Here is a 19,772-nt window from a genome sequence, read left to right on the forward strand (position 1 = left end):
TGTGACCTTGGGCATGGAACCTCACCACTCTGGGCCTTGGTTTCCCTCAGCCATAAAATGGAGTGGCTAATAAACTCTTTAGAATTTGGCACTGCAGATTAGTGAGTTATCATGGGACAATTATTTGCATGTTAAAATGTTCCTAAATAAATTGGATGCTGCTACTGGTGATTTTTTTGTGTGTCATATCTCCTAGAAATCAGTATCTTTCAAGCCTAGGTTCTCATTTATGTTTCTAATTTTGCATAATTCTGAAGGATTTCATCCAGAGACTAAAAATTTATGAATAGCTCTGTAACCAAAATAATCCAACAGGAAATATATGTAGGATTGCCACTGAAGAGCCTGGGAAGAGACTGTTTACTCATGTTTCTTTCGGCAGCCTGGCAGCGAGCCTCTTAGTAACTTAAGACATGACGTTTTATGGATTCATCACAAGTATTTCTCCTGAGCTATTGTAATCCACAGAAAGATACAAAGATAGAGACTTTAGGGGTAAAAGTTGGTAAAAACATCATCAAATTCAATCCTGATATATGCTTCCAAAGTAGTCTAAACACTCTTGGCTCCCTTCTCTAGGTTTTCTGGCATCAGCGTTTGAGGATAAATAAGGCTGGTGGTTCTTGTGAGGTGATTTTTGGTGTGGTATTTTTCCATTTTCTCTAAAAAAAGAGGTCTAGCAAAATGGCAAAGGAGCTGAGATTTGAAATTAGACTGATAAGGGTTAAATTGTGCCAGCAGAACTTCCAAGCTGTGACCCCTTTCAAGTCACCAATACTGATTTCTCACTGGCAAAATTGGTGTGATAAGAATACCTCCATGAAGACTTAGGAAAGTTTCAAAAAATAATGAAAATAAAGAGTTTTTCATGGTGCCTGCCTTGTAGAAAATTCTAAAGGAATTCTTTTTTTTTTTTTTTTTTGTTATTGCCTATTTCTGATCTAAAAGAAATGAAGAATGAAAGAATCCAGAGTGCCAAGAGTTCTGTGAGAGGGTGGTGAGTACAACTGGATGATCAGCAGCTGAATGTGAAACCAAGGAAAGAAGGGGTCTAGGCAAATATTGACTCTGTGTCGGCAGATCTTTACAGTGTGCCTGACTCAGTCCAGATGAAAGGCTTGTTCACTTTGCCAGTCTTTCCAGACTTCTAAAACCTGTGTTTAAAGAATAGATGACTATGTGTTTGTGTACAGTGAGTATTCATAAAAACTCATTTGCAGCCCTGGGTGCTAGTTTACTGGACCACATCTTACTGAGGGTCTTTATGGTGTTAAGAGGATCCAAGGGTTGTATCTGGAGTTCCCATGATTTAGTGGGCAAGGTGAGGGCTTTGGAGTCACACAGACCTCAATTCAAATCCTGATTCTACCACTTCTACAGCTGCACCTGTTTCTTCATCTATGGAAGGGAGATGTTACCTACCTTCCAGAGTTTATTTGAGGATTAAGTGAGATTTGCAACTGAGGAGCTGGTACAGTGCTCGGTGGTCCTGGCCATGGAAGTTGGTATGTATTATTTGGGTTCAAAAGGCTTGATTCTAGTACTAGTGAAGAAGTTTACCTTGGGAAAACTCTAACCAATTCTGAAGTTGTTCCTTATTGTATAAGAAGAGGATAATAAAATGTGATAAATCTACTTTACAAGGCTGTTTTGAATGTCAAATAAGACAAAGCTTGGATATAAAAGCTTTATGTTTTGAGTCAATTTGAATATAAATTTTTCTGGTCTTGTAATAAACTCCTAATGCTCCTACCCCTCTCCCCTATTGACTTGCCTTGGTGTGTGGTACATCCAGCATTGAGTTGTTAAGATGGTAAAATTCTAGCACTTGGGGGCTTGAGGATAATGCCTCACAGGTGTTAGCCCAGTAGGGGCAGAACTGGGAGGTGACAGGAGGGCAGGGAGATGGATGAAATCAACCCACAACTGATGTCCTCCGGTGTAACAGGCAGAACTAAGGTTCTGGATTCTAGCAGTAGAGCAGGGACCATCACCACAAGTGCATAAAATCCTGAATATACCTGGAACTAAACAGGGACTGCCCAATATATACCAGCCACTAAGCCACTCACTTTCCACAAATGATCCCAGTTCATCTTCCCAACCATCCTGTAAACTAGACATCATCTTCCTTACTTTCTAGCTGAGACAACTGAGGCCCAGAGAGATTAAGTAAATGATCCAAGATCACGCAGAAAGCAAAGAGTAGAACTGGGATCTGGGCCAAGATATGTACCTGGCTCCAAAATCAATGCTTTTTCCCACTCATCCATGTTGCATCCCTGAAGTCTCAGTCTGCTGCCTTCATGACTCTTCTGAGAACCAGGTCAGACTGGACACTAATAGGAGCCAATAGCAGCAATAACATGGTTTAAACCACTGGAGTAGAGAACATAACGGGACATATTGAAATTTTTGATCCAGTGGGAGTCTTGTGATCATCTCAGAATTACTCATTTATAATGTTTCATTGATTTGTGGTTGTGTAAACATCAACATACTTCTAATATACCACTTCTAGATATATCCCATTAGATATTTTGTATTATATTATACTTTTATGTTATACTGTATTATTTTTATCGACAACAGAAACTAAAACTACCACAATTAAACTACAATTAAATAAACTGCTACAATTAAAATTTAGAAGGCTCATAATAAACCTGACACTAGTTAAATGGGTTATCCCTTTAAAGACTTAAGATGCTCTTTTGAAGTAGATACCATTATCTTTATTTTACAAAAGAAGAAACCAAGTCTTGGAGTCACTAATTATTAACATGATAAAAATAAGTTTGGTATTCTCAAATACCTTTTGGAACCATTTAATTAAACCAAGTTCAGCAGTTTTCTTTACTGCAGGACTTCCCAGAGCCTTTAATATGCTAATTGATGCTGTGAATCTCCCAGAAGGGAAAACTTATTCAGTAATTGTCAAATGTATTTGATATAGGATACATTCTTTGTTAGACATCTCACTTTCTTTGGGAAATTCTACCATTCTGTGATTGCTAGTTTGTCTGCTTTCCCTGGTGAAGCACAGCTCGGGCCATATCCATAGGTCATTGTCTATCTGATCATCTTAAAAGACCATGAAGTCTTTTCTCTTTCACAGAATCTCTTTATATTTGTGGATTCTGGGAAAAGTGGAGGGAGTGTGAATTGCTTTTTATAGAGAGCTGAGTCATTGATAGTTTGGACTTAATATATGAGGCAGTGGTGGACTATTTCCTTAGGAGATACAGAGATTAGATCTGAAACATGGAGGTGAATTAAGCTCTCCATATTGCAATTCACAGAATTCTTCATAGGTAAAAATGAAATGGGAAAACTGGGTTTGCCAAGTTCGAGAATGTGAATGATGGTCAGGGAATATTTAAACCTAGAGAAAAGTGGCAGGCAGGTATGGTTTCTTTTATTCATTCTCAATTTACTTTGCATGATATTTATCAAACAGTTCTTATTGCCCAGCATTGTGCTAGGGATAGTGTAGAAAATAAGAGGGAAGCATGTGTTCCCTGCTCTCAAAGACCTTATAGTTATCAGTTTACATGCATAAAACAATAAGACAGGAATGAGATTTATTTTAAATCTCATATTTTTAGTTTAGATGTCATTTGTAATTTAAGTATGAATTACTAGATTAGAAATAAGTTGCCTTTGTTGCTTAAAATCTATTTCCTGGACTTCCACTTTAAGATAATTATGTAAAGTCAATATCCCCCTTTTGAAAATCAACCCCAGAATACCAAGGAGAAAGAGAATCAGAAATACAAACTCTATCTTGGATTAAATATCATCAATTAAATTAAATATGTAACTCCCAAACCATGATATACGAAGAGATAAGGCAGATCTAGGAATGATAAATACCTAAGCTGCACAGTCATTTACCCAGCTGTCAGATTGCATTTGAAGGACCTCATAAAAGCTCAGGAATTACAGGCACCTGGTATTTCAGATGGTGGCAGTCCAGTGGTGGCTGAAAACAGGGAAATGTATTAAAAGTCCAAATAATGAGTAACTGCACCTGCACTTCCCTAGTCCCCCTGCCCCAGTACCCCTCACAAGATAGAAGGAATGGCCTCTGATGGAACTGAACCAAAGAGGCTTCAGACTTGGGACTCTGGGCATAGAAGAGGCAGTGAGAGAGGTGTGGTGGAAAATAGAGAGCTAAGGGCAAGTCTGCTTGCTACAATGAACCATAGCCCCAAACCTCTGTCCAATCCAAAGCTCCTATAAGCAGTCTCATATTCCTTAGCCTTAGCCCAAGTGTAAGATTGAGGGATCCTTCTCTAGAGAAACTGAACTGCCCCTGTACCCCCCTGCAAAAGATCTGCAGATCAAACTTTGGGAATCCCAAGAAAAATATCCAGGATGCAATGAAATCTAAAATGAGCCCTCCAGCTGACAAGCCCCAATCATGCACACAGACTTTCCTCACGTCATTTTTACCTAGCTCAAAGAATGGAAGCCAAAGATTACCAAATATTTGAGACAATCCATTAATCTGTAAGAGAGAAAGAAAATAAACTAACATATGGATGTTAGAATAAAAAGAGATGGTGGTGAGGAAACATTTTGGTTTGGGTTCCCCAGAAGCAGGCTCTTAGACTTGGATTTGAGTTCAAGTCACTTACTTGGCAGTGATCCCAGAAAACAACAGTAGGGTTGGTGGTCAGTGAAACCGGGAAGGAAAAAGGAACATAATAAAGCAAATGTTATCAAGCCAGTTACTATGGTGGGCAACTGGAGCTCAAACCCATTGGGGGAGTATGGGAGATAGTGTAGGATACACAGGAACCTAATCAGAACAAAGGATGAGGAGGCTGGGGTATTAATCCACCACTCCTCTTAGGTCATTGTTTGAGAGCTACTTCCAGGGATTATTTGACTTGTTCATGTGTAGGCCAAGTGTGCTTCTGCAGCTAGGGGAAAAATAATCCCTCATTCAGAGATGCACAGAGGTTCACAGTGTGTATCCTTTTGCATGAAGAGATGAATGCTAAGGATATATGGACAGGAAAACATCATCTGTGACAAAAATTATTAAACAGTAACAAAAGGAAATGTTCAAGGACTTGACAATATGAGTATCCAGATTGAGCCCACTAAATATGCAACACAGTGGGAGTAAATAGTCTTACCCTACTGTACATCATTGTGAAATTTCAAAAGACCAGGGATAGAGAGAAGAGTGCAAAATCCTTCAAGGTGGTGGTGGTGGGGGGAGACACTTCACGTGAAAAGAATCAGGAATCAGAAGGGCATCCAGGTTCTCAACAACAGTATTAAAAGCTAGGAGACAAAAAAAGAATGGCTTAAAAATTCTGGGGGAAAAATAATTTTCAAACCAGAATTTTATGCCTTCTAAATTATCAATCAAGCATGAGGATATTTTTCAGGCTTTTGTATCTCAAAATAATTCCTTTCATAAATCTTCTTTCTTTGTTCCATCAGAATGTAAAAATTCAATGAGATGGAGAGATGGGACCCAGAAAAAGTGGGGATCCACCCAAGTGAAGGGAATTCCCAAAATGGTAGCTAATAGAAGACCTGGTTTCAAGTTTTACTTGGGAGAATGTGGTCAGGATTGGAGCAGGAGGACGTGGGCTCAAGGAGAAAAGTCTTAGAGAGATACTGAAACCAAGATATAACACCTTGGATATTGGAAAAACTAAAAAGTGTTCTGAAAAGTTGTTAGAAGATTGAAAAGAGTTCACTGAATTATATAAAACTGAGCAAATAAAAAAGGAGTCAATTTTAACTCTGGGTGAAACAAAAGTGATGGGACACCACTTGACTGAACAGTGAGCAATATTTACATAGTCATGATAATAAAAGTGCTGGTGTGTAGTTAATAAGTTGTGAGATAATTATATTGAAAGGGATAGAGGCAAGGGAAACAGAATGGAATAGAACTGAGATCTTCGTATTTCTAAAGAGGAAATCAGTAGCCAATGTCTATGAGAATTCAAGAAAAGGTAGCTTAGGCATATATTCTTAGACATGTAGGATAGTAACCATAAAAAATTAGAGTTTAAAGTAGCTGCTTCTATGGAGATAAGAGATAATGAGAAGTAAATGTGTGGCAGTGAGTGTGTCTTGGTGGTTTCAGGTTTCTGGCTCTGTTCTTTGAGCCCCAGGTCTCTGCAGCTCTTCTTCCAATCCTGTGAGCTGCCTCAGTCTCCTTCTCTGCTACATGACCACAACCCTCAAATATCCTTTACTACTTAATTCAATCTGAATTAAGATTCTGTCACTTTCAACTAAGAGTCCAGGTGATCGTAATGATAGCTGCCAAACCCAAGAGTGAATTTTATCTTGATGACTCCCTTTAAAAAAGTAGCTCTGATCCATGCCCTATGGTAAAGTCTATCCCATATACTGTGTAGAGCAAGCCCCTTATTATGATATTGATAGCCAGGAAATATGGCTACCCTAGCTGAGCTTTGTTCTTAGTCCCCAGACGGACATTAACCAGACCCTGTCAGTTCTGCTTACAGGAATATAACAGAATAGCGTCAAGAACTCCCATGGCCCAAAGAATCAATGACTTCCTCCTCAAAAGATAAAAGTTTACTTTCCTGAATGGTCAGCTAAGAAAAGAGCCATGAAAGCTCTGCATGCAGAAGTTTGCACATCAGTATCTAAATCTAATCACTGAAGCTGGAAAAAGCGGCTTGAGACACCACAGCATTGGGAAATTCGCCCGAGCCTTCCTTACAAAGATCCAACATCATCGCTGACCTGACAAGAATGAATCATGGAGTCATTACTTAGTTTTTGACCCCTACCTCCTTTCCTTTACTTATAAAAATGTTAACCACATCCTCACTTCAAACTGGTTTTAGGAAGATTCCTCCAGTTCCTCGCTATGCACTTGCAATAAAATCACCTTCTCACTGAGAGACATGTTTCTCCTTTGTGGCACCATGGGGCCAGCCTTTCTACTGCAAAGAGCCGTCCCTGCGGTATCAATATTTGAGACTAACCATACTCTGGAATCTTCTCTAGACTTATCTTCCATCATTCCCAGTCTCATGTCATACTCTAGTCACCCCAAACTTCTTGCAGTTCCCCTCCTCTGACCCCTTCCCCACCCTCTGACCCCTCCCCACTTCCATGTGCACCAGGCTTTTTAATCTCCTTTGTTCTTTATACACTTGGGTAGTTCTTACTTACTCTTCAAGACTCAGTTCAATTGTCGCCTCTCTCAGCCTTCTCTGATTAGTAAGTTGGCCTTATTATGCCTCAATGCACAGTCCTGTATTACCACTTAAAACATTGTATTGTAAATCTGTGTTTCTTTTTCTGTATCTTCCTTTAGAATAAGAACTTCCTTAAAGTCTAGAACTATGTATCATTTATTTTTGCACCACTAGTACTCACAGTAGGTGCTCAATAAATAAGTATTTAACTGACCAAGCTAGCATTTGTCTACATGGAGCAAAGAAAATTGTGATTATCTTGGTGTTTCAGTTATCTATTGCAGCATAAAAACCACCCCTAAATATAGTGGCTTAAAACAGGAACCATTTATTTTCTTACGATTCTGAGATTTGGACAGGGCTCAGTGGGCACAGCTTGTCACCCCTTTATGCAGTACTGGCTGAGGTCACTGTGTGGCTTTATTGAACTGATAAATTCTGTGAGAGCGGGAACATCAAAGATGGTTTCACTCATATGTCCAGTGCCTCAGCTGGGATGGCTGGAAGGGCTGGAGCTCACTGGCCCTCTCTCTCCACGTACTCGCTCATCATTTAGTAGTTTCACCTGATCTCTTTTACATGGGAACTGGATCCCAAAAAGTAAAAACAAAAGCTGCTAAGATTCTTAAATCTTCATGTCAGAATTAACAGTGTCACTTCTATCATATTCTATTGGCCCAAAGCAACCCCTGTTTTAGGGGAGGGAGGATAGATTCCACCCCTTGATGACAGCAGTGACATGTGCATATGAGAATGGGAGAAATTGTTGTGGGTCATCTTTGCAGACAAGCTACCTCATTTGATAAATCAATCACTATGGATAGCTAAACCAGGTAATTCCAATATTACATTTTGAACTGAAATATTTCTCTTTTGTGGATTTGATTATCCTTGGATGAGTTAGGAAGAGTGAGTTGGGAATAGAGGGGAGAGGCTTATTTTGCATAAGTTATTTTAATTTCAAAGATAAAAATAAATGAATGAATCAATCATGATATTTGAATAGCCATGCTTAGACATGGTGCTAATGTACTTTTCTACAAATTGTAAAGGGATAAGTTGCTTTGTAGAAGGGACTGATGTGGCTCTATAATAGCAGAAACTTTCCATGAAAATTACTTAATGGTATTTCTGAAATATGAACTGTTCTCAGTCAAAATTTAAAATAATGTCCATGAGTAAAATAATCCATTTTATGTAGCCATACTTTGCACGTTAATGTTTTAGGAAATATGGAACGCTAACAGAATAATGAATGGATATACCTGCATTTTAGACATGTTCATTACATTAATTAAAATCTCGTATGGCCACAGCTTTTTAATTACTTTCGATCATTACTGCAGTCAATGAAGCTAGCTTTATTACCCACTATAATGCCTCGCTTGTAATAAATCTTCATAAAATCTGAGAAAAGTTTCAAATTCTGAAATTCCAGTGACAGTCTTGTTCCTGGCTTTGCTTGGAGCACAATGCATAAATGAGCTGTATTTCCTTATTACCAGAAAAGATAAATATTGGAAAAAAAAAAAACACAATAGAACTAAATAGGACTCAGACCTTTTCCTAGCTCTATTTGAATATCATTTTCTTATATTGTTTGCTAATAACAATCATCCATTTAGGAGAAAAGAGTCAAGGCATTGACTGAGACTTAAGAAAACCCCTTACTAGCTGCCTTTAAGCCTTAGGCAGATCCTTGAACTCCCTGAACCTGTTTTCTTCAGTTCTTTGAAAGGGCAGATCTCAACTCCTCTCCTTTCTTCACAAATGAGAGACAGAATATGAAAGCGCTTTATAAACTATAAATCTCTAAGCAGATGGGAGGAAATGAGTTGATGAAACAATAAACAAGACAGTAGAAATCATAAAGAATCAAAGGACATTCATTCATTTATTCATTGTTATTTATTGGGTGTCTAGTATGTATTAGGCCCTGTGCTCACGGCTAGAGATTATTAGTGAGCAAGACAGATGTCTCCCCAACTTTGTGAAGCTTGTGGCAATATCAGGGGAGACATATTAAACAAGTAAGCAAATAGCTAATATCCCTGAAATAAGTGCTATAAAGGAAAGGAACAGGACTCCATGAGAGAAAGAAACTGAAAAAGCAAACTTGGTAAATCTCTGTGATATGGGAGATGAGCCTGGTGGTGGAATGGAGTCAGACCAGCAGATAAAGGCACACACAGGGAAGACCAAAGCAAAGAACAGCTCAAGGAAGACGAGTGTGACTAGTGAATTGTCAGGGAGAAAGAGCAAGCACGTGACACAAGAGACATGCAAGCCATGGAAGGGCTTTGGACTTGATTGTAAGTGCCATGGAAAGTGATGGACGGCTTTTAAGCAGGAGAGTGACAAGATCTGATATTGCGCTTTAAAAAGATGGCCTTTGCTGCTGGATTGTTAAGAGTCAGGAATGGAAATCTGAAGCTATTGCAGAGGACTGAGAAAGTGATGATGATGGCTTAGACCAGATTAGTAGCAACAGAAATAGAGGGGGGTTAGATAGATTCAAGACATATTTTGGAAGTAGGACAGACAGGATATGCTGATAGAAGAATTATCATTGGGAAGGGAAAAGGGAGAGAATGATTCCAAATTTCTAGCTTGAACAACAAGGATAGTGGTTCTGCTACTCACAGAAATGGGAAAGTTGGAACAAGTTTTAGGGACAATAAAATATACCACTGTAGCATGTTGTATTTGACATTCAACTGGTGCTAGAAAGAGGCAGATAGACAGATGAATCCAGGGCTGGGCTAGAGAAACTTGAGAGTCATAATTTATAGATTTATGCTTCCGAAATCCCACTAGTGTAGTTTAGGTGAACAACCAGCAGGCATCACTGTGCTGTGGACCATATGTCATGCGCCTGCAACTGTCTGGGTAAGTGGCATTCTTTTCAGCTCAGATCCAAGCCTTGTCCATTTTCTCCCAAATATTCCTATCCATGTTGCCAGCTCTATCCAGATACCACTGACTGAAGAATAAGGCATAGTTTTCAGATACATGCAGTGTTTACACCTTGTTTATGAGAAAGCAAATGGTGGACCTTCTTCTTCCTTCCCTCCTTATTATTTTTTTTTTTTTCAGAAACCAAGGAAACCATGTTGATAAGTGGTGAAAATGGTGGCTGGTTACCCAGGCCTAGGGTAAACTCTACTGAACCCAGCTTAAAGGACAGAGGCAGGCAGTACAGATTTCAGACATGTTTCAGCCTCTTGGCCTGTTGGGTCAACATTTTTGGGTGGTAAATACTTATTAACTTTTTGCATTTCTGGTGATTTTCTGCATTCCTTTATCTAATCTTATTTTATGCTTGAGTTAGAGAATATTGATTTGCATTGGAAAACTTCATTGTTTTCCATATTTCCTTTTTGCTGATCTGGGTAACACTGGTGCGCTCTCTTACTTTACACTGAGGACTTAGATGACCAAGCATAGTCCCTGAGAGGACTTCTGCATGAGCCAGTCTGGGTTCGAATCCAAGCTCCAGCCCTTACAAGCTCTGTAACCTTGAGCCCATTTTGTAATATTTCTTGGCCTTAGTTTCCTCATCTTTGAAATGGTACCAAGGATCTTGTGCCAAATAAATTAAATATATTATAATCTTAGCATGGTTCTTGGCACATTGTCAGGGATTTGTGGTGGTTGTCATTAGAGGGAGACTAAAACACAGAGTAGTCTTGGATTTACATCCCAGAATATAAGGCGCTCCAGGGAGGAATACAAAATCATCAGGGAACACCATAGCAACTATGGTGATGAAGGGGTGCTGACCTGGGAGAGTACAGCAAAAAAGGTGGTAATATTCAAGAGTCTAGCTTGTATAAAGTTTTGCAAGAACTTCTTCCTACAAACAGAACTTGCATCATTATCTACTCCCAAGAAGTCAGTATCATTTCCCAGGAGCCTACGCTTTGGTCTGGTGTCCAACTTTATGACCTTACTCTGGTGACCTCAGGGAGGCCACACCCACTGGAGATGAGGATGAGGATGGAGGGAAAGAGAAAGAGAAGACTCCAATACTTGTAATCTATAGAAAGAAATGATAGCAAGCAAATGGCTCCTTGAGAACAGTAGCACAACATAGACAAGACCTACTATAAAAGACTGTGTTTGGATTTTTAATCATGCCTTACTTTTGTTTAGTAATTTTCAATCATAAAGCCTTTTATTCATGAGGGATCCTCATCCACTTAAGCACCTACTCCAAACTTGCCCCTGTGCCTCACCACAGCTCTGTGAGGCAGGCAGGGTGGGGAAACTGAGTCTCAGGGAGCTGACATGATTCGCTTATCAGTGTCAGGACTGGAAGTCCAGTGCTATGGCTTTATTTACCCCTCAGTGCTATTTCTAGTGCATTTGGGGCTACGGGAAATAGACTACAGTAGATCCTTGGAATTAAAAGTTATAATTTGTGTTTTTGACAATTTGTGAACCTGAAACTCTGTGATCTAGTGTGTGTGTGTGTGTGTGTGTGTATGTGTGTGTGTGTGTGTGTGTGTGTAATTTTGTTGAAGCACGAATCTGAATTGCTGCAAGTCTGCTCTGTGGGAGTGTGTATACTGAACATCTGTCGTTTTTGCCTGCCTGGCACCTATTCTCCATTCTTCGGTAACAGCCCCTTGGGTTTGCTCAGGGGGACCCTGCCCATTGGATACTGCTTTAGTGGAAGGGTATCAAGGAACCCAACCCTCCCCTAAAGAGGATCAGGCTCTCTCTCCAAGGAATTTGAATCTTGAAGTAAGAGATAACAGGAAAAACATCAGTCTTTCCATGATACCTTGAAAATACTGTCCATTCCTTCCCATCATCTAGAGTAGGGGTCACCAAACTTTTTCTGTAAAGGACCACATTTTAGACTTTGTGGACATGAAGGTAGCAACTACTTGACTCTGTGGCCATAGACAATATGTAAACAAATGGGTGTGGCCATGTTCCTATCAATTTTATTTACAAAAATAGGTGGCTGGTGTATTTGGTCCAGGGGCCTTAGTCTGGCAATTTAGAGTCTCAGAGTTGCTCAGGTTCCTAGTCTTTCCTAAGTCTAGTTTTCAGCTTTTCTTTTTTATTCTGTGAGCTCCCCCCTTATCCTTCTAAGTAAATTCCCCTTTCCTATTTATTGTCATCAGAGTTATTTTCTGTTGCTTGCCACCAAGGAACTCTAACCAATGTAGACCGAATATCTAGCTAATGAGTGAGCCTAGCTAACTGCCCAACATCCACATGTCAATGAGCTGTTCCATTATACTTCCTACCAGCATATGGAGTAGCAATTAGAATAGCAATTTATTAAATAGTGTCTTACTGGAAACTGGTGAGGCCTGGTGAGGTAAGCAAAGATAATGTGAAGAATCTATCAAAAAAAGATGGTGTTCAGCCAGATATTCAGGAAAATTAAAAAACAGAATGTAGAATTTGTCAGTAGCTCAATTCTATGACTTGAAGTAGCCCTTTATAATGAAATCAGAAATAGGGGTTTATAAAATTGTTTTACTAAAAGTTTCAAAGAGATTTAAAAAATTATCAAGAGAGATTAGAAATGTTTTCAAAATGTGAAAACATTTTAAAAATGTTAAATGTTAAAATGAGTTTAGGCCTCGGAAACCTGAGCTTTCCATGTTGGGAGGTCCTAAGTTTGCAGAAACATTTCCATATTGTGAACCTGAGATTAAGTGAAGATCTCTGATATATTCTTCAGAGTGACATGGTTTCACTTTCTGTAGATGCTGCCCGGTCCTTTCTGTCTCCCATTGTTTTAACAGAAAAGTAAGTATTATTGAATCTATTCAAAGCAAATATATGAAATCATTAAGTCTGTTTTCACAGTCTTTCGCAAGTGAAAAGACAAAATGAGTGCTGTTCCTGCCCTCAAGGTATTTTCCACCTGGCTGAGACAAGGACTGTGCCAGTTTGAATGTATTATGTCTCCCAAATGCCATTATCTTTGATGTAATCTTGTGTGGGCAGACATTATCAGTGTTGATTAGACTGTAATTCTTTGAGTGTTTCTTTGGAATGTGCCCCACCCACCTTGGGTGATGACTCTGATTGGATAATTTCCATGGAGGTGTTGCTCCGCCCATTTGGGGTGGGTTTATATGATCAGTGGAGCCATATAAATGAGCTGACATAACAGAAGGAACTCAGTGCAGCCGAGACTGACATTTTGAAGAGGAGCTACAGCCAAGAGGGACACTTAGAAGAAAGCACAGGAGCTGCAGATGAGAGACAGCTTGAAGACGAACGTTGAAAGCAGACTCTTGCTCAGGAGAGGTGAGAGAGGACAAATATGCCAAGTGCAACTAAGAGTGACATTTTTGAGGAACTGCAGCCTAGAGAGGAACGTCCTGGGAGAAAGCCATTTTGAAACCAGAACTTGGGAGCAGACACCAGCCACGTGCCTTCCCAGCTAACAGTGGTTTTCCAGACACCATTGGCCATCCTCCAGTGAAGGTACCTGATCGCTCATGTGCTACCTTGGACACTTTATGGCCTTAAGACTGTAACTGTGTAACCAAATAAACCCCCTTTTATAAAAGCAAATCCATCTCTGGTATTTTGCATTCTGGCAGCATTAGCAAACCAGAACAAGGACATTACCCATCGAGGGAAACTACAGTAGTCCACAGTGGTCAGTGCAACTAAAAGACTGAATGTACTGCTCAAGCATTCTCTGATGTTGCTAAGCAGAGGGATAAAATAAAACTAGCCTTGTCTCAAGGAGCATCAGAACCTTCCATTCCACAGACAGAAAGGATCTTAGAGCCCCGTTTCTTCATTTTACACAGGAGAAACTGAGACCTGAGAAGGTTAAGTCTTTTGTCCAAGGTCACACAGGTAACTAGTGGTGACCCTGGGACTAGAAGCTGGTGTTCCTCATTCAATTTCTCCAGTGTTTCCCTAAGCATGGGGTGCTTAAATCTAGGGGTGGGAGAGATGCTCTTAGGAAGCACATCAATCTAAGGCTGAATCACATAGTGAGATCATCTTCTGACTCTATGGAGAAAGTCTCAGTTTAGTACTAGGTTGCCCTTAATACTTCTCTAGTACTTGCAAAATTCCCTTTGAACCAAGAAAATGCAGGTCTCAATCTCAAAATCCCCAGCAGACAAGAGTGTTTAGCAGGACTTTCATAACATTGTTTAGATTTTATTGTGTTCATTTTTAATGATTACAGGTTTCCCATAATGGGCATGGTATAAAGCATTTGTTTAAAATGAATATATCTAAGTAAAAAAAAATCAGTCAATTTAAAGAAAAGCGATAAACAAATAATACACACCATGCCAGATCCTGTTCTAAACAACTTGCACGTATTCCCTCTTTTAAACTCACAGCAAACCTATGAAGGAGGCACTACTATTATCCCCTTTTTACAGATAAGGCGACAGGCACTGCAGGTTAAGAAACCTGTCCAAGGATATACAGCTCTAAGAGGTGATGCAGGGATTCAAACCAGGACATCTGATCCACTGTTGTGTTCTTGAAAACAAATCTCTGTTTTTATGCTAAGAATATGAGGAGCACACTGCCATTGCCAGACACAGTCTCTGTTCTAAAGAGAGAGTCTGTTGAATATAAATTTCTTTCTAACAATACCGACTACCTTGATCAAAGCCTATTAATAATTATTACTTTATGAGTACCTACCAAGTGTGAGATAGTCTGCTAGGTGTTTTGCATACATTATACTTGATTGTTGTAGCAACACCCTACAAAGTAGGTTTTACTTTCCTTTCATTTTCAGAGGAGGACCCTGGTTTGACCAAGAACACGTTAATAATAAGCTGCAGAATAGAAATTCAAACCAATCTCTAACTGGTGACAAAGCCTATGTCCTTTGCTGCCTTCCAAATCCAAGACCCTTGGCTTCTGTGATCCTATGCTCCAGCTTACTCCACCCTCATTCCTGTAATCAGAAATGAGTTCATTATTCTTATTCAACAAAATGCATCCTATTTCAGCCAAGTAGCTCAGCCCCTCAAGGTTCCCTATGGCCAAATTAGCTAGTATTGGAAATGGAAATCAGACGACAAACCCTAGTGCACTGGGTTGAAAATTACAACCTGTCTAGGTTGGTGGCTGGAAAAGTAATGTGAGACAAATAGATAATAAACAGGAGATTTTGGTCAGGAATGTGTGGCACTAAATAATTGAACCAAGTGAAAGTGGAATCTGGGGCCAAGTCTACATAGCTATTTATGAAACTGAGAAATGAAATATTGATGTTTGGTAACAGTATGGAGAGCTTTCTGGTTAATTACATTCCCGGTGAAGTCAGAGAAAAATATGACACATTTTTCAAGGAACAAAATAATTTTCAGCTATTCACTGGAAAATTGGTTAACTATCTAGCTAACCTGCTTTCTGTAAAACCAAGACAAGGTTTCTGTTGACTGTGAAACACTGAATTTATGACCCTGATCTTTTGTATTTTTACTACGAATTTATTGAGCACTTGCTATGTACCAGGCCAAGACCCTTCTCAGAGCTCATAGACTAGTAGGGTCAACCAACATAGACACAATTAGACCTAACATGTGAAAACTGCTATAATAAAATCCAATTACCTTCCCCATCATTCATTTCCTTACATGGCATAATTTATTTTCATAGCACTAATCAGTATTGAAAATTATATAGTTATTTGCTTATTTGCCTTCTGTTTCTCTCCCAAAGTAGAAAGTAAGCACCAGTGAAACAAGAGTTTTGCTGATTGCCCTATAACAGCACCTAGAAGTGTCCAGCTTATAAAAGGGATCAATGCCAAGTGCAATGCATGTATCAGAGGAAGAGATGATTGGATTTGCCTGGGGTGGACTGCAAAAGGCACCAGAGGAGCAAAGCTTCAAGCAGGGACTTGGAAGGTGCACAGGAGTTTGTGGAAGAGAAAGGCAAGAAGTATTGCAGGGACAGGGAAAGGTAGAAACAGATGCTAGCATACTCAAAAATGAGTAATGTGTCTGGGCAGTAATGACACAAACAGAGTGCAGAGGAGTGCCTGCCTGTAAACAATATGTAACATGGCAAAGTGATGCCATCTGCAATAATATACAGCTATGAGCTGGTATTAATCTCCATACATCTGCTTCCACTTTCCAGATCCTGCCTATGCCACCCACTCCAATCGTGTCTCAAAAAGCACTTTTTCAAGAAAGTGTTCAGAACTTTTGACTGGGTTCTAGCATTTTAACTCAGCATGCAGTTCTCTTTGGCACTCTCCATTCTATTTCCTTCAAACATAGATATATTAACTTTCTCTACCTATCAGATAGTTACATGGAAAAAATTTTTTTTGTTTGTTTTCCCAGTTGCAGGGCTGAAATGTACAGCTTTTAATGGTGAAGGTTTTATTGACCTAAGGTAATTAGGCAGAGTTTGAATGGAAAGGAGGAGGTATGGGTAGTCTCAAATATGTACAACTCCAAAATGTGTCACTTCTTGGCTTGTATTTTTCTGGTTTTGCTTTTTCACTCGCATTGCTTTTTAAATGTGTGCCAAGCAGTTTATCGTTAAAACCCCTGGCTGCAATTATCAGAAAACAACAAAAGCTCAAATCACAAAAGAGGGAATTATTGGAAGGACACTGTGTTATCCATGGAACCCCAAAGCAGCTGGACCTTTCAGATGCCTGGAAACAGAAACATGAAAGGAAGTCTCCAATCTCTCTCTTCCTTCTTTCTTTTGCTTCTTCTCCTCTCTCTCCCTCTCTCTCTCTCTCACCCCTCTGTAGCTTTGCCTATGGCTCTCTGTCTCCTTCTGTCCCTCTGTGTTTCCTTCTCCATTCCTCTCCTTTCCTCCCCTCTCTCTGTTTCTTTCTGTTGGTCTGTCTCTCATTCTCTTTATCACTTTCTCCTCCTCTCTCATTATTCATTTTCCTTCAACTGGCTTGGTTCAGGTTTCCATATGCTGACAAAGCCCTCTCACAACTCTCTAGGTTCTAGTTCCTCCACTTCAGAAGAGCAGCTCAGATGATTAGCTAGTTCCCTAAGTCTTTGATTTCAAAATCCATAGAAAGGGAATCTGATTCACCCAGCTTGAGCTAGGTGTATCCCTGGGTATGGGGAACTGTATTTCTCAGAGAAGGGGTATCACTGCGAGTCAGGCAGATCAACTAGAAAGTGTCTGCTACCTCCAAGCATGGAGTCGGGAGGAATATTAATGGATGAATTAATTCTTTTAAAACTAATGTTTGTTGACCAAGAAAGCCTCATTAGAGACACTGTCAGGAAATTCAGCACTTCATGCAGACTGACTCTTCCTTGGGACAGTTGATCAAACCTTTTGAAAGCCAGGCCATTTTGTAGATTTGTAGAGTTCAAGTTCCTGGGTCAACAGCCTCTGAGATCACCAAAGGCCAGAGGAGCAGAGTTATACAATCCCATGTCATTTCAGGGGAAACAGAAGAACCCATTTGCTGATAGGCAGATGTTGGTTGCTGGCAGTGTATCCTTGCTGTGTCTTTTTGGCAAATGACTTCTCTCCTCTCCTTGGCTTGCCATTAAAATGAGAGCATTAGATGTGGTGATCCAATTTCCCTTTAGCTCGACATGCTGTGCTTCCCAGCAGAGGCAAAAGATGCCCCTCAAGATCTGGGCTGCTTTGGGGAGGCGCTGCCTGACCCTTCACAGCTGCCTGACCAATCACTGGGCCAGCCAGCCCTCTGAATTCTCCTCAAAGCCACTCCAGCTGAACTTGGGTAACCTATTTTTATATTCTAGGTAGTCTGAAATTAGATTTGCCAACTTTGCAGCTTCTGTCAGATGTCTGCTTCTCTAAGGAGAGATTTTCAGACTTTGAGCAAAAGACTCTCAGCAACCAGGGACTGTGGTTACTGTTTCCATCTCCCAACGTAGAACTATGAGCCACATTTACAACTCTGAGCAGGAGCTCTGGGGGGCCTTTCCCCGCTGTTAACCCTGTGAGTGCTGCACCACAGTATACAGCCTTATTCCATGGGCCGTCAGCATGAGAACATTCAAGGGTGAACTGTGAACAAAGTCTGATGTGATGAGAGGGGGACGGGATGTCAATGGTTTACTTGGAAGTGACCAAATTGTTTCATCAATGGGGTTGTGATTATACTCAGATAGATCTGGACATTTGGTGCAGGATGGAGGATGTAAAAATAAAGATGGAAAAGGAATGGAGATGCTGTCAATGAGAAGACATGTTTTTAATTCTTGTCCCTCCCTTGGAATGGTGTCTTTATTCCTTCAACAAATAGTCACTGCATACCCTGTATGTTCCAGGTACTAGATGCTGGGGAAGCAGGAATACAGATGCATGGTTCATCCTCCAAAAGAGAAGACAGGCTGGCAAGGACCTAAACGTGAGTCTAGAGTGGGGGTAGGAATGTCTTTCTTCTTTCCTGATCTTCCTTCACTTTTAACTTCCATTTAGTCCAAATGGGACCTGTATGGGAGTGATAACAGTGGTGATTATGGCAGAGAGCTGGTGTGCATTTCTAGATTTAGGGTTCATGGAAGAAGGTTTTAAGGGCTGACTAAGAAGGTAGTAGATATAGTAGGTTGAAACTGAGTTCCCCCAAAAGATATGTTCAAGCACTGATCTCCAGTACCTATGAATATGATCTTATTTGGAAATATGGTCTTTGTAGAAGGAATCAAGTTAAGATGAAGTCACACTGGATTAGGGTGGGCCCTAAATCCAATTATTGGTTACCTTATAAGAGAAAGGAGATGGAAATTTGGACACAGAGGACACAAATAAGAAGAGAGGCTTGTGACTATGGAGGCAGCAAGTGAAGTGATGCAGCTACAAGCTATGGCATGCTAAGGACAGCCGCAACCACCAGCATCTAGGAGGGAGGAGAACAGATTCTCCCTCAGAGCCTCCAGATGGAAACACCTCTGCCAATACCTTGATTTCCAACTTCTGGCCTCCTGAACTGTGAGAGAATAAACTTCTATGTTTTAAGCTACCCATTTGGTGGTAATTTGTTACAGAGTCCCTAAGAAACTAATACAGTGGGATTTTCATAGGTGGATAAGAGGGAAGGTATTCCAGGTGGAGGAACTACCATAAGCAAGAGTGGGGACAATGGATAGGTTAAGAACCATTCATTACAATATTATACTCCATATTCTCTTCCCCTCAATTATCCTTTACTTGAACACCAAATCTTTAGACATTTGTCTATTTATGTAATATAAACTGATGTTTAAAATGTAAATACTACAGAGATATAAAAAATATAAAATTGAGAAAGTAAGAGTTGCTCCTCACGACTTTGTGCAAACACCACCCCAATCCCATGCATCAGTCAGGGCTCTCCATTGTAAGTAACACTGAGCAATTCTGACTGAATTAAGCTCAATTGGAATTTATTAAATGATGCTGAAAAAAGGAGATGATCTCTGGGAGAACTAGGCTTGGATGCTAACAGACAGGAACAATTCTCAAAATCAGGCTACAGAACTGACCCCACGAAGATCCCATACTTGCTTTTACTAGGCACGAAAACCAGAGCTTGGACCTGGGCTCTGCAGAGTTCCTACCATTGAACACGGCCTCTCCCACTGTTAC

At 40.1% G+C, this 19,772-nt stretch overlaps 1 long non-coding RNA gene across 1 annotated transcript; it reads left to right on the forward strand.

Annotated features, from left to right (window-relative positions):
• The first annotated feature begins 945 nt into the window (after positions 1–945).
• On the forward strand, positions 946–18,541 carry LOC119529016. The gene is made up of 3 exons (XR_005215809.1): positions 946–997; positions 1,381–1,505; positions 18,476–18,541. It is a non-coding gene; the product is annotated as an uncharacterized LOC119529016 (long non-coding RNA).
• The last annotated feature ends 1,231 nt before the right edge of the window (positions 18,542–19,772 follow it).

This window comes from Choloepus didactylus, chromosome 1 (genome assembly GCF_015220235.1).
Source record: "Choloepus didactylus isolate mChoDid1 chromosome 1, mChoDid1.pri, whole genome shotgun sequence".
Taxonomy (NCBI): Eukaryota; Metazoa; Chordata; class Mammalia; order Pilosa; family Megalonychidae; genus Choloepus; species Choloepus didactylus.